General features: G+C 34.2%; 1 protein-coding gene across 6 annotated transcripts in view; it reads left to right on the top strand.

Moving 5' to 3' along the window:
- Nucleotides 1–2235: 2235 nt before the first annotated feature.
- Nucleotides 2236–22083, top strand: part of LOC127181102 (adhesion G protein-coupled receptor L2) — a 133638-nt gene continuing 113790 nt past the window's right edge. For 3 of the 6 annotated variants that reach the window (XM_051135646.1, XM_051135655.1, XM_051135641.1), the window contains exon 1: nucleotides 2237–2796. The gene's annotated coding sequence lies outside the window, so the exon portion shown is untranslated. Of the gene's footprint in view, nucleotides 2797–22083 lie in introns of all 6 variants that reach the window. The other 3 variants (XM_051135671.1, XM_051135678.1, XM_051135664.1) reach the window with 2 other exon arrangements.

The raw sequence follows: 22083 nt of genomic DNA, 5'->3' as shown, positions 1-22083 counted from the left end.
AAAATGTATTTTTCAAAATAATAAATAATTCATATATCATGCAAATCAGAGTTTGCATTACACATTACAAAAGAAAACTAAAAATTAATGTCTGCATCTATTTGCATTTCCGTCTATTTGTTTGGCCTATTCTTTAAACATTGTTTTATAGCTCAAATCGAAACACCTGTTTTCATTTATCCTGCTATTCTTTATTATGTAAAATGATGCCTATTAATACATGAGAGCACACTACTAATCCAGTCGCTTTGCACCTTGTGAAACTGACCCAAATTCATCGCTTCCCTTGTGTGCCTCCTTTCCTTTTTTAAAATATTATTAATATTGATGCCACATGTAAGAGATCCTACTGACCTGCCTATGTTCTTGTTATGAAAAAAAAAAAAAGATGGAAATTAATCTTTTTTCTGAAGCAGTGCGAAACGTGTTGTATTTATGTAAGTGCAGTAGCAAAATGAGTTCTGGTTCAAATGAGAAAATCTCTCGTTGCTTAAGATATATATACTGGTGAGGAAATGAAGACGGCGTATTGGAAACAAATCTCTTTATTTTCTCATGCTGTCTTTACAGCTACGATTGGGTTTCATTTCTCAAAATGAAAACTGTTCTTGCTTTTTTTCTTTTTTCTTTTTTTTTTTGAGGAATTCATGTCTGAACAGGAATCGCAATGTCAAAACAGTCTGATATTTTTTTCAATAAACCGTCTATAGTTGCAGCACATGTCATTTGTTCCCTCGGCTATCCTGAGGCGGGCCGGGGCCCCAGAGGAATTACTCAGGGGAGATACTACTGACACCACTGGGAACAAATGGCTGGACAAACATTTTTTTGTTGGGTGAAGTGTTGAGATGACTGCATGCGGCTCAAGTTACCACTGAGTCTGCCTGATTCATTCATCTCTGCCGTTCCGCTCCCCACTTCCTGCTGATCCGACTCTTCTCAAACCTCATTCATCAGGCACGAGGATTTGTCCTGAATTTCCTCCTTAATCTAAGAGAAATCATGCAGCTCATTTTTCTGCTTGAATCAAAAGGACAGTGGGATCAATGTGTGACTGTATAATTGGAATGGTGAAACAGTTTGTGCTTATCAACCAACAAATTAACTAATATTTACTATAGAAACCATGCATGCCTCTTCATTACACTGTAAAAAGTGAAAAATCCCCTTTTCTTTTTCTTTCTTTCTTTTTTTTTCATTTTAAGAGCATAATCCACAGTTGTAGTCATCTAAATAATACTTTGACTTTAAATTAAAACCGGACTATTGAAATGTTAATGCTTGAGACTTTGGGTGGCAACATGGGGTATTTGTTATGAAAATCAGTCCTCAGACTGTAAGGACTGCATTAGTTGTATTGAAAAAAAAATACAATAATTTAAAAAAAGCTTCAGATGCTGTTACTACAGTCGGTTTTGCAATGATAAAATAATTGTAAAGTGATTGCACAGTTGTAATGTAGTTGTAATAGTTGTTTGTAATGTTATAAATATACTATGAAGATGTTTAAAAAAGTACTACAATTAGGGTTATTATAGTAAAAAAAAATCTCAAATCCATAAAAAAACATTTTTGTTACTTGAAGTAAAATAAACATTAATTTAAATAAACTCAAATATAAAAGATTTTTAGTGAACAGTTCTCATTTTAATTTAGTTAAAATAAATGAATTAAAATAACTCAAATTAAATTAAATTACATATAAAAAACTACTAAAATTGATAAAAACATACAACGAAATTGTTTAAACTTTATTATATTTTTATTTTATTTTTACATATTGTAATGATTACAAGGAATCTGGATAACATAATCAGTAATCTAAAAAGTAAAGTAATAAAAATTACAGATATTTTTCCAAGTTTTGGAAACCCTGGCATACTGTAATGTTTAATACACTTTATTATTTTTTCTTGCATCTAAAAGTAATCAAAAAGTAGTCAGAACACATCACCTAATGTGTGTAATCCAACAGATTATGTTACAAACTACAATTTTCACCTTGTAATTTGTAATCGGTAACGGATTACAATTTGTAAAGTAATCTAACCGGCACTGTATATGAAGTAGTAGCCTGTCTCAAGATGGCTCAGTACACAGAGCAGGGTTTTAGAGGAAGTCCGATTTTATGTCCCCGTCCCAAGGCAAACTTTTGGCAGTGTTTGAACAGTTGTTGAGAAGAGAGACTTGCATGAGGTTTATGGGCCCTCGAATGGGTTTGACTTTGTAGGCCAGGTGCCGCTCCGCTCCGCGTCCGCCCGTGCGAACTCCAGCCCGGGTTTTGCAGCGCGCCTCTGCAGTGAGACACGCAGCCGGCTCGACGCGCAAGCCGTCTTTCTGCTCCTGTATCGAGGTTCACTTTCCGCAGTACGAAGCGAGTGGAATTTCCTCAAGTTTTTTGAAAAAGCGCACTTCTCCAGCTGAGCGTGGGGCAAGTCCCGTCCCGGTTCTGCAAACGGGCGTACAGAGGTAAACCGGTCGGGCCATCGCGACGACGAAAAGGCGCGTGGCTTTGATTTAAACGGGCATTCATTGCGCTCTGCCCGAAACCGAGTGTTGCACGGAGCGGGACAACGCCGGCTGTTGAACGCGACGAAATGCTCCTTTTAAATGTGACCCGGGTGTTCGCTTTTCTCAGCTTTCCATATTCCTAGGCCTAATGTGGTTTTCTGGACTGCGCGGATCTGAGATCTACCTGAGCGCACGATGAAAGTCTTTGTGCGCTGATTTAGAGGTGACTTATAAACCCTCGCTTTTTATTGCGTCAATAGATCTGCTGGGACCATTCCTCAATCTGTGAGTATCATTCACATTATCCATATCTCCATTTTACGCACTACACGTCCGAATACCGTGGGGTCTTTTTTTGCATTTCTACACATCCAGTGGCTCCATTCGGGTGTTAAAACACTGGGACAGCGAGCAGCAAAGCTGCAGGGTTTTTAAACAAAACACCAGGAGGATCAAGATCTCACAAAATACTTTTTGAAGATTTAATTTAAGGGTTGGAAGCATGCAGGGTCACCTAATTGTGCGTGCATTGTTTCGGTAATGTTGAAAACGGGGCAGTTCATCTTAGAAAGACGTTTTTTTTTTCTCTCTCTCTTTAAAAAGAACAGGATGAGGGCCAGATGTGATTTTCGTAGGAGGCAATACATCATGCTTATCTGTCGTAGAATTATCTCTATAGGCGAAATATAGAGACCTGTGCAATAAAGCGAAAATTTATGGGGCAAAAACACTATGAGAGACAGTATAGTTTTTCAAACTATAGCTACAGCAAACAAAAGCCAACTTTCCTGATCCATTGTGGCTATATATATCTTTATCTCTCTCTCTCTCTCTCTCTCTCTCTCTCTATATATATATATGCTACAATATGTGTGTAGAAGCTTTAGTAAAATAAAGGAATAGAGTAGGTTATAAACTCTTTATTAACAGTGTGACTTGTTAAGACTAGTTGGGATATTTTGCAATAAGCCTTCAATAAAATGCCCTTTTTTCCTTTTTCGGTTGATTTTGTTTTTGTTTGCCTTTTGAAGGTCCATGCGCGGCAGCTAAATTAAGATCATTTTACTGCACATGCATTATTAACCATGCTATGAGCTGCTCATGTCACAGTCGCTCATGAGAAACACACTCATGGAGCACTAGTTTGTCATCTGAATCTATGCAGAGCAATTGATGGTGTATCTTCTGCTGTGTGCCACATACTGGCAATAACAATCAATTGTAAGCTTTTCACAATTAGGCTCATTATATAACTTAACTTCAAAGATGCATATGGAAGCTTCAGGTTACACCTTAAATAAAGAGCAAAACGATTGGCAAACTTGAATTCGGATTAGATGTTCACACATGACGTTCAAAAACAGTAAAACGGAGCACAGCGAAATAAACCTGAAAGCAAGCTCTCACGTACGACGACGTGACACACGAGTGCGAACGATTCAGAAAGAACTGAAATAGGAGAAATAACTGGATGCATTTTACTTGAATTAATTTGGCAAGTATGCGGATACATAAAGGACTCATCCATGTGGAAACACCGCTTTTTACGTTTGAAACGTATGAAATGTTTAACCTCAGATCTGTATTATGAGTCATTGTTTAGTGCTCATTCATTTGAATGCAGAGAGTGAACTCACATGAACAAATGCGCAGTTGTGGCGCGCTCCATTTGTTGTGCATGTCTTTAGAGGAAGTGCCATCTCAGCTCACATCAACTGCCTGTGATTTCTAGCGCTTCGTTTCCAAGCGTGCATTTACATAACAAAGTGGTTGAATCTCAATTGCTAAAAACTTGAGCCACCAGCATCACTACCAGCACCCCCTCCCAAAGTATGGCTAAACTGTGGCACACAGTTGTATTCTAGGATCTTTGAAACTTACCGTTTTGCCAAAAAAGAAGGGGTCTTTATTGGCGTCTGTGGTTCCGTGAAAAAAATGTAACGTCTGTGGAACTCTTCCATTCCATAAAAGGTTCTTTACAGTGGATAAAGATTCTTAAGATTTTAAAAGTGTTCTAAGAATGAATAAAAATGGTTCTTTTAAGAACTGTTCACCGAAAGGGGCTTTGGGGACCCAAAAATGGCGAAACCCCTTTCTTTTTCATTGAATAAATTAATGAAATATAATTTCATTATATTTCTTTTTTTTTTTTGGTTGCTTAATCATTGTTTTACCAGTGAAAAAATCACATCAAAAAATCTTTAAGGTTGTGTACAGAATCCACATATTAATTTCAAAAGGATTCGGTTTTTAGTTTTTCTTGACTTTGGAATGTATGAAGGAAGGTTTTGATTTGTAAGTCATTTTATTGTGACGTTTGTGGATTCTTAAAGATTCTCAAAGGATCTTTGGCTGCCCTATCACGATTTGTGGTTGTAAAATGAAATTGCAGGTTACTTGTAGAGCTGTTAAAAGTACAAATTGTACTGTAACCACACTTTTCTCCAGTATAGCCAAGTGAAATTTCCTTGTATAGTAGTTTTACAATGCACATTATTTCTGAGCATCTTTACAGAAAATCAAGATGTTAAAGTTTATAATTTCCTCTTCTTATAGTTGCCTTAAGTAGATTAGAGCTGGCTGACAATATAGTACATTTTGTGGCAATACAGGCAAGTATACTAGTATACACTACTGTCATCCAAAGAGGAAAAGATTAGTAGTAACAGTAATTGGTGGAAACTTTGTTTACCATGGTAATTCTAATGAGATGATCTGAGACATTTGTACATTTTTATTTGTATAGACAGTTTTAATGGCAGCGCTTGACCTGATCGATTGCCTTTTGGCAATCCACCGGGATGATTAGTGTATTGATTAGATGTTTTGATCTTGATCATGCTCTGTAACACACATAATGAGTTGTGGCACACATTGAAGGTGTTACACTGAAGGTGTAAAATGTTTCGCTCACTGGGTTTTCTGAAAGAAGGCTGTTGTTATAGTCGATAGCATCGTGGGTATTACTCCCACACGTTGCACTTTGTTCAAGTCCCGGCTTGTGGTCCTTGTCCTGATCCCGTCCCATTGCACTGCCCTGTCAAAATAGTGCTAAGGAATACCAGTATGCATATATGCATGCTTTGAACATGGCCGTTCAGAAGAAAACTGCATTGAAAAGAGCATTGAGCTATATCGTATTACACCACTGGTTTCTTTTACCTCTATTTACTGACTCCATCCGCCAAAAGACTTTGTCTGTCGAAAGCAATAATGGCTCAAGAACTCGGGGCGAAAGGCAGAAAGAGGTTAGTGCTCGGATTTGGTGGAAAAAATGGTATGGAGCCGTCTGCGACGAGGAACGATGCATCTGGAAAAGTTCAATGATGTTTTGCAGTGGAAAAATTCAGCTGATGCACTTCATGCATAAGGAATGTTGATAATTTTTTAATGCTTCTCATATTACATCAGCGTGAACTGCTGCCATAGAATATTACTTACGATCATTAGTATTATGAATTGACAAATGTGTGAAGGAGGATTTCTTGACCTAACTTGCAACCTGCCTGTGAGTCCTGCCTTCGTACATGCGTTCACAACAACCTTTGATTGCCTCGAGTAATTAATAGTTTCCCGAATGCGGCTTTACATTTGTTTCACTCCTTAAATTCCCAAGCCTAGTCGATGAATGGAGATTGATCTCTAGTTTGCTAAAGTTCCCACAGAAATGATCTGGATACTCAAGTGCTTGCCGTATCTTATTTCTGCTGTCCTAGAAAGTCTTGTTTCTTTCTCGTGTTACTGCTTAAATTTGCATTCTTAATGCATGCACGCAAGCTGCAACTATTACGTGTTGTCATAAAATAATTATAAAATGTCATTTTATGGAACACTCTTAGAAGAAAAGGTACAAAAGCTGTCTGAGTGGGCAGCAACCTTTCAAAAGATACTACTATGTACACTTTAGCTACTACTGAACTTTTAAAATACCAATATGCAACATTCAGGATTAAATGAGGTCCAGATTTGAAAAGGATACCACCCCAGTGACAGCTATTGTACCTTTTTTCCTTTGTGTAGTTGCTAAAAATACTTAGTAGTATGGCTAAAGGCACAGTTGCATTCAGTTTTTTTAATAACTCATTGTCTAAAATCTTTTCTCCTACTAAAATTACAAATGAGTGATTCAGGTTAATCAGTAACACATTAGGAAGTGTTTTAGAGGGCGAATTGCAACCATGCAAAAGAAAGCCAGAAATGTGTGCATTAATTTTGTAGTATATTTAATGACGGAGAGAGAAAAACTTACAAATACATTTAAAAAAAAATTGTAGACTTGCATGTACAAAAATCTTGTTGAATTTTGAAGTTAAATTTTACAAAATGTTATTAGATTGCACTATTATATGTGACCCTGGACCACAAAACCAGTCATAAGTAGCACGGGTATATTTGTAGCACAAGCCAAAAATACATTGTATGGGTCAGAATTATCGATTTTTAATTATGCCAAAAATCATTAGGATATTAAGTAAAGATCATGTTCCATGAAGACATTTTGTTAATTTCCTACTGTAAATATATCAAAATGTAATTTTTGATTAGTAATGTGCATTGGTAAGAACTTCATATGGACAACTTTAAAGGCGATTTTCTCAATATTTTGATTTTTTTTTTTTTTTTTTTTTTTTTTTTTTTTTTTGCACCTTCAGATTCCAGATTTTCAAATAGTTCAAATTTTGTCCTATCCTGACAAATACAACCATTCAGCTTTTTTATTCAGCTTTTAGATGATGTATAAATCTCATTTTCCACTTATTACTTTTTGGTCCAGAGTCACATATAATGTTGTATATTTAATCTGTATATAGTGTGTAACAGCCTGTAAAGCTATATTACAATAATGATAATAAATGACAAAAAAAAAAGAAATATGAACCTAACCTAAATAAGCCTTACAAGTTCAGATTGTCTCACATTTTGGATTTCTATAGCAATTTAATGCAGTTTTGTAAATGTACAAAAATATAACAATATTGTTTTTACTAGGTTTAAGTAGAGTTGAGTCTATATTGGGGTGTTGTGGTTTTTCAGTTTTTTGAAAAAAAAAAAATTATATTTTCAAATGAAAGGATATGAGAAACAATCCATATTTATGTCAGAAGATGGCACACATTATAGAGAATATCAGTATCCAAAGTGCTTTGACCCTCATGATGAGTCTATTTTAAATTAAAAAAAAAAAAAAGTTAAAGAAATGCCAAGCTGTAGTTGTGTGGTTAAATTTGCATGGATAGAAGACACTGACACATACAAGTAACTGTATGCAAATAGCATTTGCAATATGTAATTTTATGCCTTTAAATTAATATCTACACAGACAATTGCGTTTTTGTTCTTTTATATTTTAAATCAGGTCCAAATGCATTTTGTATGTGGTGAAAATCTTTTCCAGATATAATCTAATTTGTCTTTGCACCATCATCTCTTTTACTGCGCTGTCGCTTTTGGCAGGAGCTTCTCAATCACTGGTTTTGTAGGCGTGAGGCTGAAGGTGGATGTATGTGAATGACGATTTATTTTTTATTTTTGGCCGTTATGCTCGCATCTAATTGTTTTAATTACACACAGACAGCTGAGCTCAGCATAGTTTCTCTCCAAAATGTTGCCTCTCTTTTCTTAAATTTTTAACATAATATATTAATATGCCTTTACAGCATGTGTATAGTAAATTTGACACGATTTAGTGATTATATAAATGCCAGTCTGGTGTTTAAATATTTCTTCTGGTGAAAAAAAATCTTAAAAAATACTTTTGCAATCATTTAACCTTCATTAAAAAAAGAAAGAAAGAAAAAAAAAAAAAAGTAAAATCGTCTTTCTATAGATGCCAAATCATCAAAGAGCTGAAAAACAGAGCTTTGTGAGTGACAATGATGAGAACTATTGATCATCTAACAACTGTTTTGTGAACAAAGGCCATTAAAATAGTGTTTTTAAAGAGAGCTCTGTCAAACCTCTATTGTCTTGGTTATTAGACTGCTTTGTGTTGCAGAGGCAGAACAAAGCTCTACAGGTCAGATTTCTTACTGATCGTACAAAAGAAATTCAATTAAAAAGAAAAAAGAATAAAAGAAAGAGCGCTTGCGTCCGCCGCGTTCCTGACGCTGTAGTTCAGCTGGTAAAGCGGGCCGCTAGAATGCCACAGATTCCTCTGAAAACACACACTGTTTGCATGGCCGTCGTCACTCAGCGATTCACTAATGCAGGCTAAAATGTTGGAGAGGAGAAAATGTTTCTGTAGAAGTGTTTCTCACCGGATAATCTGTGAAAGCAGATGGGGGAAATGTAGGAAAATGCTAGCTGAATGTTTTTGTTCAGTGTTTTAAGAGTGATTTTAGTGAAGCTACATTGTAAGTAATACTCTTGTTTGGACTTTTGAAAAGACAATGAATCGAAATGCAAGTCTTTGAATAGCAGATTTATTTCTGAAGTAAAATTTGGATGGATTTCTAATGACAGTCATTCGTGCTGTAGATGGATGGATGCAGGGACTAAAATTAACACTCGCCAAGCGCCAAATGCGAGTAAAATCAGTTTTGGCGAGAATGTGAAGCAGCTTCACTCACCAGTTGGCCAATAATTCTTTATGAATTATAACAATTCCTAAGAATGTGATATGATTTAGAGTGATTATATATGATTTGATATAAATATGTAATCTTATGCACTGCGCTGTGATGTTTTCACATGATCCGCTCATGTTTTCAGTATCTGGTTCACAGTAAATGTGGCTCCACACAAGCTCCATCTATGCCCCCGAATTGCATTTAAAAAAAATAAAAAAAATGCAAAGTGCACTAAAAATCTTCCAAAAATTATGAGACTGGTTTATGAATCTGTTAACAAGAGAAGCGTTTCAAAAGAGAAGTTTTCCTGCTGTGTAATGCTTGTTTAATATTGCACTTTTTAAAAATATAAAATAATAATAATGTATTATTAGGTATTATTTACTATTATTATATAAATAAAAATTATGAAATATTTTATAGTTCAATAGTATTATAGTGATATTTCTTTGATTTAATTTTGTTGAATTTTTATATATTGTGATATTTAAATATGCTAAAAATAATATTTGCTAAAAGGTGTTTTTTTTTTTTTTTTTTTTTTTTTTTAAACCAAAGAAAGTACATGTCATGGCTGGTTTAAAAAAAAGTAGGTCCAGGATTAACACAATAACTTATTTTGTTTCATTAGTCATCTTTAATCACATTTCTTATCAGTACAGTACAATTAAACCTATGGCTTTGTACGCATTTGTGACCCTGGATCAATTTTGTTTAATTGAGATGTATACATCATCTAGAAGCAGAATAAATAAGGCTTCCATTGATGTATGGTTTGTTATGATAGGACAATATTTTGTGGAGATACAGCTATTTGAAAATCTGAGGGTGCAAAAAAATCAAAATATTGAGAAAATCACCTTTAAAGATGTCGAAATGAAATTCTTAGCAATGCATTTGACTAATCAAAAATTAATTTTTAAAATATTTATGGTAGGACATTTACAAAATATCTTCACGGAACATGATCTTTACTTAATATCCTAATGATTTTTGGCATAAAAGAAAAACCGATAATTTTGACCCATGCAATGTGTTTTTTGGCTATTGCTACAAACATACCCGTGCTATTTTATAACTGGTTTTGTAAAAATACATTGTGTTAGAAACACATTTGTGTGTTTCTGAAGCTGTACGTGCTTCAACACTTTGTTACCTGCCGTTAGTATATTAACATTTTATGCTTCGGCGCGCTAACGCGTCAATTCACACAAATATCTGTGAATACTAATAAACCATGTTAGTGAAATGAGCTTGGGGGATTACAAAGAAACATAAGTGTAAAACCAAGCGTCGGCTAATGTCGTTAACCTTCCTTCTCCTTTATACAATCTGGAGATTTTAATTCATGCACAAAGACACTGTGTGTATGTTAAGTGGCGTTAGGAGCAGTATTGCACACGTAGCGTAAGTCCTTAGCGCAGTGTTGGTGAACGAGACGCGTTAGCAGCGTTTCGGAGAAGAGTGTTTTAAACACACCCTGCTGGAGCTGCCAGGTTTGAGTGATGGATGGCCGCGCGAGGCTTTCTGGTCTGTATGAAGTGCTCTGTGTTGGATCTGCGGACGGGAGGTTGATGAATGGTTAAAGGTCTTGTAGCTCCATCTATCAGGGATTAGCATTGACCTGTGAGACTCTCGGGCGGCCCCGGGCTCCTGCGCCACAACAAACGCCTGCATTAACATAGAGAGAGACCACAGGCTCTTCAGAGGCCAGAGCGATAATATATTTGTGCCCCTCTGTGGGAATTTCTAATTAATTTGATTATGTTGTAGCTAAAAGGAAGCACACACAGATATTGGCAGGGGATGCTGTATATATTGTGTGTGTGTGTGTTGGACAAGATAGTAGTTGTCTGCACTGTTATGCCATGTTTTCTAGAGAAGTAGAAGTATGGCTGGGCGACATTGCCAAAAATGTTGTCGTGGTATTTTTTCCACATCATATGATATCAATATTTATCACAATATTTGTTTACCATTCAAGAGATATTTCACACAAAAATGTATATTTTGTAATCATTTACTGACCCTTCAGTTGTTCCAAACCTGTGAGTTTATTTCTTCTGTTAAACATAAAAAAAGACATTTAAAGAATCGTGGTAACCAAACAGTTGACGGTAGCCAGTGACTTCCATAGTATTTTTTTTCCATATTACGTAAGTTAGTGGTTACCATCAAATGTTTCATTTCCAGCATTCTTGAAAATATGTATATTTTTTTGTGTTCATAAGCAGAAAAAAATACAGATTTGGAATGATTTTGGAATAAATGATGACAGAATTTTCATTTTTGAGTAAAAAGTCCCTTTAATAGGGAAGGAAATGCTTTCCACATGCGTGTCAGACCTTGAGAATGGATGTAAACATAAAACTTTGAAAAACTTTTAATCATGAATTACTCGATTGATTTAGGATCCTACAAATCCATTTTAGTTTTCCCTCAAATTGTCTGTTTTCCATTTTTTTTTTCTTCTGGATTCTGTATGATTAAATACAAATTTCTTTGCGATTTAATACAAATGTATCAAAAAATTATGACTAATAAAATTAATTCATAAAATTTTCAAATCTTTTTGAAGTGTTTTTTTACTGTAATCAAATGAAAATATAACCATTTACAACAAAGCATTGCATTTTTATTGTTTGTCAAATACGATGCTGCACAATAGAATCATATAATTTAAAACAGGCGTGAAAAGTATCTTATTTGTATGATATTTCTTAATTATTATTATTATTATTATTATTAATTTAAGGAGTACATTTTAGTATACAGTATGGCCTCAATATTAAATGTTAAATGAATAAAACATTGTTCACCAATCTACACTATTTTAATGTTTCTGAAGGACAATGTGAGACACCTTCCAGGGGCTAAATATCACGTTATATTGTTTGAAACTGAAAAGTGTACTTTTATTGGTGTATAGTCATAATAACAACAAAACAATGTGCTTTTGTAAAGAAAATGAACAGGGTGCTCTCTCTGCCATCTCTGTCTCTGTCAACTCTCTTCACGGACACGAAAATAAATCAACATGAATCTTAGCAAACACCTGCCTCATAGACATGAGAAATATATTTATAGAAAGCTTGAAAAATGTCTACTTTTAAATGAAGTTAGTCACGTCGAGAACAAATATTCTCAGTTTTTCCTGTCTAAATTCATTATTTTTAATGTAATCACCCACGAGCAGCTCAACTTTTCAAATTTTAAACATCCATGTGAGACACACGGACATGTAGGTAAACACTCACATCACCTCTGCAAATAAACATGAATTTCCATCAAGTAGGGCCCAATGAAATCTTTTATTTTTTCCCAGATTCAGTTTTTTTCCGTTTTAATTTTTCTGGATTCCGTTTTTCCGTTTTAATTTTTATCAACTCCTTTTTAATGGTTAAATAAAATTTTATTAATCAAAGAAAATGTCAAATTAATTAAAATGATGAAACTTATACAATTTCACATCAATTTAATAAAGGTTTAACAAAAATGACATGTTTAGGGGCCTATGTTTTATTTTTTTCTCACTATATGTTTTATTGTTATCAAATTCTGGGTTTTAGCATAATTATTTGAATGCATACTTAATGTATTCAGATTTATTCTTAAAATAGCCAGAAATTCTGTGTTGTGTATTTAAAATGTTCTAGTTATCAAATGAAGGCATAACACAATAATTTCATTTATCTTTTAATTATGGAAAATAACTTTTATTTTGATGGGTTGCCATGTACCTTTACATTTCTGCGTGTATATGATGTGACGCTAGTTTTCCTAAAATGCAACGGTCAAATGCTGAAATTACTGCATTACTCAGATACTAGTCCGTATTGTGCTTTGATTTAATTGATTTTGATTTAAATTCCGTGACATTCGCGTTATTCAGTAAATTCCATTTTATGTGTGGATTCCGCGATTCCGTCCATGTTTTCCATTTCGCAGAAACCATAGGGCCCTAATCAAGTTCATCTCGGCTACTTTTCGTTTGTGGAAGAAGAAGCGCTGAGAGGAATAAGCCAGAATTTACCTCAGAAGAAGAACACAATGCAACACGATGCGCAGCTTTGCATATCCTATGGTTGAGAGAGAGCCAACTCGGATGAAAACCACTTCAGTGAGCTCAGTTATAGTAACGCCACATTTTATCGCCAGTAATGGAGGAAACTGAAAAAAGTAATGCCGTTAGTAACGCCGTTTATTCATAAAGCTGTTATTCCCGTCACTGTTTATTTATTTTGGATGGTTTGTGATGAAGATCTTTGAGTTTCAGTGTGTTTTTTTTTTTTTTTTTTTTTTTCTTTCAAATGAAATGGTGTAAAGCTGTTGAAGTGACTCAGAGCAGCTCTGGAGATGAAGTTGGTGTTCACGTTCTCATATATTAAAACGCAGAGACTGAAAACTGAGAATCGCATGTGTTTAAGTATAAGATGAAACTACACTCTTAAAAATAAAGGTGCTTCACGATGCCATAGAAGAACCTTTTTTGTCACAAAAGGTTCTTTGTGACGAAAAAGGCTCTTCAGATTATAAAAAGGTAAGAAAAAGATGGTTCTTTAAAGACCCTTTGATTGAATGGCTCTTTGTGGAACCAAAAATTGTTCTTCTATGGCATCGCTGTGAAGAACCTTTTAAAGCACCTTTGTTTTTAAGAGTAAGTACTGCTCTCGTTCATACAGAAACATGCAGAGCATACAGGTTATTAGCCACATGCACTGACTGACTGCTTTCGCATTTATTTCTGCTGTTAGTTTAATCCATATCACATAAAAATGGCCAGAGCATATCATCGTTATTGACATCAATTTTACTGCAATCTCAAGTTTATTGCTCTCTAAGTGGAAAGCACATGAGGAGTCACACAGGTTGATGTGTTAACACATGCTGCATTATTTTATGACAGTGTCCTGAAGTGCTGCGCCAAACGCTTATGAATCATCGTCTCGCTAGTAATGGCTGTGAGAAAGACCTTAATCAACCCATCTTGCAAAATGGAGAAAAACTGCATTTAGGCCATGAATGGAAAAAAAGAAAAAGCCCAGTTTTCATTGTGACTTCTGTTTTAAATCAGATATTTATTTGCCACTTATGCTTTTTCATTGCTCTAAATTGATGTGGAAATCAAAGGTGCCCTCTGTTTCTTTATGTATGTGAACATGAAGCGCAGATGCAGAAGGCCACATGGCTGTGGTGTTTAATTCATTCCCTCCTTCTTGATTGGTGCTGATTTGTTCCATTTTAAACAGGCGTGTGGATAAGGAGGCATGACCGTCCCGCTATAGATGCGATGCTAAAGCGAGTGTGTTGATCACCGAGGCGAGCGGGAGCATGATTGCTGATTGCTCAGGGTTTTAATTATGGAAATCATGAGCTCTTAAGAGTGCTCAAAGCTTTGAGCTATTTGCTAATGGTGGAAGTCATAAAAATAGTACATTGAGTTTTGTTGCACTACAATCAGAGATCGGTTTAACGCTTGTGGTTGTGTACAGTATAACATTTAGCTTTGGAATCGGAAAACAATTTCGGAATTATAATTAGAGACAGTGGTTTATATTGACATTTGCAAAGTAAAATTATTAAGTAACAAAAATGTGTAGCCTTTAAAAAGTAAAAAATGTGCTGTGGATAAAAATCTCTTATACATTTATCTGTTATTTTATTTTATTTTATTTTATTTTATTTTTTTGTACTTTTCGGCCAACAATGGAAGCAGGACTTGTTATGCATGTGTTTTTAGTATTTGAAAATGATATATATATAGGCCATAAAATATATTGGTAATAAAACAAAAATCCATATCAGCTTTTAGCATTGTTGCATGCCAAATTAACACACTTTTATGCTATTTTACAGCATTTTACCACTTCCATAGATTAATTAAAAGTTCTCCCAGGCAGGTTTTTTTTTTTTCATTTAGCTGTTCTCAGTAAGGTGTTTTTTTTTGTCCTCCAGAAAGTACATCCTCATCTTGCATTGCTGAAGCTGAAAATGCTCAATTTCTGGATTATAATTGGAGACAGTAGGTAATATTGACATTACAAAGTAAAAATAATAAGTTACAAAAAATGTGTAGCCTTTAAAAAGTAACACATGTTCATTTGCTGTGCGTAAAAAAAAAAAAAACTCATACTTTTATTTTATTTCATTTTATTTCATTTTTGTACTTACTGGCCAAAAATGGAAGCAGGACTTTTATGTTGTTTTTATTCTTTTTTTTTTTTTTTTCTTTTTTTTGTTTAACAATATCTCTATTTGTGATTAATACTATAACAGAATTACAGAATCAAACCTTTGCATCTAAAAATCATTTACATTATTATTATTATTATTATTATATATTTATTTTTTTTCAATTTTTATAATTTTGTAAACATCTAAAATAAATATTAATTTAATTTTGGCAATTATGATGCATGTGTTTTTAGTTTTTGACAATGAAATGTATATCAGCCATAAAATATATTGGTAATAAAACAAAAATCCATATCAGTGTTTAGCATTGTTGCATGCCAAATTAACACACATTTATGCTATTTTACAGCATTTTACCACTTCCATAGTGAGATTAATTAATAGTTCTCCAAGGCAGGTTTTTTTTTTATTTAGCTGTTTTGGTTTTTTTTGTCCTCCAGAAAATACGTCCTCATCTTGCATTGGTGAAGCTGAAAATGCTCAATTTCTGGATTATAATTGAAGACAGTAGTTTATATTGACATTACAAAGTAAAAATAAGAAGTTACAAAAAATGTAAAAAAAAAAAAAAAAATTCCATATCAGCGTTTTGCATTGTTGTTTGCCACATTAACAGACTTTATGCTATTTTACAGCATTTTACACACTTCCATAGTGAGATTAATTAAAAGTTCTCCCAGGCAGGTTTTTTTACCCCCATTTTGCTGGTCTCAGTAAGGTATTTTTTTGTCCTCCAAAAAATACATCCTCATCTTGCATTGCTGAAGCTTAATACAGGCAATTGGGTCGGTTTCTCCATGACATTCTTTAGTGAAAAAACCTGAAGTTTGAAATTTTAATTACTTTGGAAGTGATTTTAATCAGTTGTGGTCACACAGACTTCCCTCTGGTCAGGAGATAAGGTGGTGCTTTAAACATTCATAGTTTTGATGAAAGATTATGAAAGAATGATCTACACTAAATGTTGGGGCTGCATGGTAATGACTAAGTGGTTAATTACAATTACATTGCTCAAAAAAAAAAAAAAATCATGATTATTTATTATTATTGTCATTTCATTTTTTTTTTTTTTTTTTACATTTTATCAATGTAGGTACATGCATCATTGCACATAAGCAGGAATCAAAAGAACTTCAACTCACAGTTTTCTCACAGATTTATTTTCTGCAGACGACAGCATGAGTATAAACAGACTTGCACTTTTATTTGAGTGGAATATCTCAACAGAGATCGCTAAACTCCAACTTTCAGTGCATTTTCCCAAACGTAGAGAAAGCACATGGTCGCCAGGTCAAGCAGATAAAGTAAACCATTAAGCAGAAAATGTACTGATTTAATAAAAAAAGACCTGATTGGGGGATTTATACTCTTGACATCTGGCAACCACAAGCACGAAAGCTCGTGAAGGCTTGCTACCAATGTAAGAAAATGCAGAGAAGGAGAAATCGTGATCGTGCTTAAAATACAATTCACTGTACAGCCTTATAAATATATGGATATGATGAATTGTGCCATTTGCTTGCTTATTTTGGGCAATGTTTTCAAGAACAAACCTTTCCTCTGCATCTGCGTTTGGTTACAAAGCTCTTTTCTTGAGCCGTCACAGGCTATGCTAACACCCAAACAGTTCTTTTAGATAATGCTACTAATGACTGTGAAATATTGAATGATTTGTTTTTGACCGGGACCTGCCGCATGGCCTTGTTTCTCTCTGCGGTAACTAAGGGAAGCTGCGCAGACACAAGCAGGAATTGTGTTCTGGGGGACAGAAGAGGGAAATGCAGGAGTGGAGGATTGGGAGCAGAAAATGAATTCGAGTCTTGCCATCCAGCAGAGGCTTTTCTTTTGTCCATTTATCATGAAAGTTATTTTCTTTCTTTTTGAATTTCAGCTCAATAGATATAAATCCAATGAAGCTGCAGTGGCTGCACTTTTGTTATGCTTTTCTTTGGCATTCATAAAAGGAAAAAGAGGAGCAAATTAATTAAAGTGCATTTGAAAGAGCGTCTTCATTATTAATGTGAAATCTAATACGTTGCTTATTCACTCTTTATAGATGCTAGGAAATATTTGGCAACACTTTACAAAGAGGTTTCATTTGTTAACTCTGGTTAACGTAAACTGACAATGAGAAATGCTTCTAAAGCATTTATTAATCTTAGTTTGTTAAAGGGAAGATTTGCTTTTAATTGACTTTTCCTCAGACCATTCAAGATGTAAGTGATTATTTTTTTTCTTGAATAGAACAGTAAAGATGATTTTTAGCTGAAATTGTGGTTGGTGAGTCATAAAATTCAAGGCCACCATCACTTTGAGGTTAAAAAAAAAAAAAAAAGCATATCGGGCAACACAGAATTCATACCCATGACTTCTGATGATATATTCAGGTCTTATGAAGCAAAATAATCTGTATGCGCAAGAAACTGAAAATTATTTACAACATTATCACCTGGAATCCAGAGCCTCAAGCAAATGAGTCCAGAGTGATGTCCAGTTCATAAACGAATCATTCTTTTAAACCAGTTCTTTTTAGTGAACTATTTGAACGTGTTCATCAAATCAGCCTGAATCGTCTGAAACAGTTTGCAGCTCAAGTTACTCAATCAAACCTCACTTTCAGATGCCTGACAGTCACTCTGACTTAAAATGAGCCAAATTAGTAACATATCTGACCCTATGATGAATGAATGAGTTCCTCCAACAGCCGCCGCACTGAGGAAACAGTTTGACCGAAGACCGATGAGCTGCTGATATTAGCATGTGTGAACTGAGCTCTTGAATGAAGGGGAGAAATTCAGGTTTTTATGGCTTCTCATGAAGTTAAAAATTGAGCTGATGAAGACTAGTTCATTCATTTTATATGCTTTAGACATGAAAAACATCCACATTTCTTATCATTATTGGGTGCTTTAATAATTTAGTTCCATATATCTTATGTCAGAGCTATTCAATTAAATTCATTTGAGGGCTGGATTATCGAACTGAAAATTTGAAGGGGGCCGTCCCAGTCTCTTTCTGGGGGCCTATAAAATTAGAAATTCATTTGAAATGCATATTCAGCAGTAAAATTAACTAATATTACCAACACAAACATCTATAAACATCTATCTGTCAATGTAAAAAAAAAAAAAAAAATTCAATATCAAAATCACACATTTTTCTGTAATTAATCAAGATATTTATATTGTCGTAATTTCGCACTGAACCTCCAAATTAAAGTAGAATTAACATAAAGATAGTATATTTTAAATGTGTTTAATGGCATCTTTTTACCAAGTAGCCTATTACTGCATTAGCGAAGTACTGATGCCAATACTGCTACTGGTGTCTCTATTAAATGCATTTTCCCTCAGTTTTACCTATTAATTATAGCCATTTAACATTACAGTATTATTGAAAGCCATCATTTTTAAAAATGTCATAGGCTTTGAAATATATAACAACTTTTAATTTATTTTAAAACAATCTTCACATAAACTATAAATTGTATATGCATAAACTATATTGATTATTCTTTGTTCAAGCCACAAAAGTTAATCGGTGAGCAGTCGAGTGATTTCTCTTTTTCTTTTGTTCTTTGATTTCCATCAATGACTTCAGACTTCTTTAAAACCTGATTTACATTTATTTATTTATTTAATAGGGTCAGTGCTCATTAATCAACAGTAAAATACTGTAAATAAGCCAGAGTTAGCCCCAATGACTAATTTTCATCTGTTGCCCCTTGCCAGATTTTAACAAGGCAACCTAAAATCTGAAACACAGTACGTTGTCACGCATAAACATACACTAACGTTTACAATTACAATAATATTACTAAAGATAGTAATGGCAGTTAAAAAAAAAACATTTACACATGATTACAAACTTGATTTGCTTTTAACATGACGCAGATTTGACACACATTCAATTTTCTCCAAACTGTTTCTGGTCATTTAAGACCAGAAAAAAGTGAGCAAAGGACGGGAAGCTTTTCAGAGCTTGAGAGTACGTCCGTATGCACACTAATGCTGAATTTTAGTATTGATTAAATTAAATGAGCATGTCATTTATAACACTATTGTCCATATTGTTTGTAAACTAAATCTGCTGTTTAAAGATTCTCTGTTTAAGACCATTGTCTGAAACTGTTGAATGTGCACGTTTGTGTATCAAACTACAAATGACATTAACATTACATAATTTTCCCACAGCAGATGCAGTTGTTAATAATTTTAAACTTATGTTTTTTTGTGCATCATTCTTAAAAACTCATTTAAGAATACATTTACAAGATAACTTGCCAAAATTACACGTGTAAGATACACGTGTATTTTGTCATAATTGTGTGTTTTTGTCCGTTGAAGCACTACTAGCGGGCTGTCTGAACCAGCTCAGCATATGCATACAGCTGAATGCACAGCCTTTCAAATAGTTTTTTTCCAGTGTGCGCTGTTTTTCGCCAGAAGTTATGACTGATAATACTGTCTTTATACTTGGTTAAACTAGGGTTGTGGATATCTCGTAACTCCCTCGTACAAGCACTTGTCAATGCTGCCGTCTATTGATCTACTGATTGTTGTGATCACCGATTGATTGTTACTGTTGTTCTTGCGTCTCTTTCTTTTTTTTTTTGGCTGGGCCGGGCCAAACTAATTGGTGCAAAAACAATTCCAGCCATATGTGCAGCCTGCAAATACTTCTCCCTCGTGCCGGATGAAGATGATTGAGCAGCCCTGCATTGTGTGATTGCGGAAACAAACTAATTAAACAAAATTAAAGTTTGCAGAAAGAATCAGATTTTTGTGTGGCTCTGGATTACGGGTAATAATGTTGTAAATAGTGATCAGTTTCTTGCACAGACCAGTTTTTTCACTTCATAAGACCATATGACACATTGTTGTTTATTGATTTCACAGTTGCACATAGATGTAAATAACATGGCTTAATACAGTTGGAAACATTGCATTGACTTTGTCAAAAATCACTGATGTCCATCATCTAAGGTGGAGCTGGGAATTCATTCATGTCATGTATGAATGATCAACGAGTAGGAGTAAATTGAAAGGGCCACTGTAACAAGTGTGTAAAGCGGATTGGTACACACCAGATCAAGGTTGAATAATGTGGCCTGCCAGACTCAACGCCATGTTTGACGTATTACAAAAGAAATAATGCAGTTAAAAATCCAAACGTTATATAACACGTGTGAAAGCGCTTGAATTCGTGCTGAGTAAGACAGGTGAGCTCATAAATTTGGATTAAGTCGGCTTTGTGTTCTGTTTGCAATCTGGTTACACAGTTTCCCACGAATCAAGCAATATTTCATGAGTTATTCCACTGGACTGCGCATGGAATCTCTCATTTCTCTTTTTCTCATTTCCCACAATCCTCACTCGCATCTCACCAGCTGTCTTTTTTGGAAGGGATTTATTTATGTATTTGTATTTTCTTCTGTTTTATATGTATTTTCTTCCTTTAATTCATGTTTAATCTCAGTATTAGCATTGTTTACTGTGGTAAAATAGAAAAATGCCATGGAATAGGAACCTTTTTACTTGCCAACACAACAAAGCATGATCCGATAGGATCTGACAAAAATTGAGCAAAGGACTGGAGGCTTTTCAGAGCTTGAGAGTACGTCCGTATGCACACTAATGCTGAATTTTAGTATTGATTAAATTTAATGAGCATGTCATTTATAACAGTATTGTCCATATTGTTTGTAAACTAAATCTGCTGTTTAAAGATTCTCTGTTTAAGACCATTGTCTTGACATCAACATTACATAATTTTCCCTCGGCAGATGCAGTTGTTAATGATTTTAAACTTATGTTTTTGCGCATTATTCTTACATTTTAATCTGTTTTTATATTACGTTTGTGTGTTGTCATGACATTTTATATATATATATATATATATATATTAAATAGTTCTTGTTTTATTGATAGTATATTTGATTATTTTCACTTGTTTGTACACTATCAATAACTTTGATATTTTAGTATAATATTGTATTTTAGTATTTAATAGTGCACCTGAAGAAAAAAGGTACAAAAGTTGTCAAAGGGGCAGCATTTTTTTCAAAATTTCTGATTCTGATTTCTGAAAATATTGTGCTTTTTTACTACCAAAAGATGCATGCAGTATCTAAATTGCAAAATTTGAAAGGGAATTGCCCGTGACAGCTTGTGTGCCTTTTTTTCTGTTTGTGTGTAAGTTTTTGTAATAAAACAGTTGCTTGCTTACAGATCAATACTTATTGTCTGCATCCACTAATCTTGCTTACTGACTGATGTTGGCTGGTTGACAACATAAATAATGGTATTTAATCTATTTATGCATCATGTCCTCTCCTATAAAACTGCAAAAAACAGCAGTGATCCAATAATCAATACTTTTTACTTCAACACTTTAAAAAGTGCTTTTAAGTAAATGTAAAACTTAGGCTTATACATGAGTAATATTTTATTAGGGTGTGTGTGCTTTAACATTGGAAAGTACTACTCTCTGAACTGGTTTTTTGAGACAAGCTTTTACGACAAAACCGGATTTCCATTGTTCTCTGTGGCGAAGATTTAATGCATAAAGGAAACATTTTATTATGAGGAAAATGGAGATGCACATTTTGATAAATTCCTCTAACCAATAAACCAAGCATAATTACAAGGTTAAAATGGTCAACCTACAAACGATATATCAGGGATAGACATTCCTGGTTATATCTTAGAAGGTTAAATGTGACCTGTCTTTCTAAAAATAAAGCAAAATAAAGCATTTAAGCAATAGCCTCTGTCAAACAAATTAATAAAAAAAAAAAAAAACCCAA

The sequence above is a fragment of the Labeo rohita genome, chromosome 2 (genome assembly GCF_022985175.1).
Source record: "Labeo rohita strain BAU-BD-2019 chromosome 2, IGBB_LRoh.1.0, whole genome shotgun sequence".
Lineage (NCBI taxonomy): Eukaryota > Metazoa > Chordata > Actinopteri > Cypriniformes > Cyprinidae > Labeo > Labeo rohita.
The sequence above is the reverse complement of the archived record's forward strand: the minus strand, read 5'-3'. Positions and strand labels throughout refer to the sequence as shown.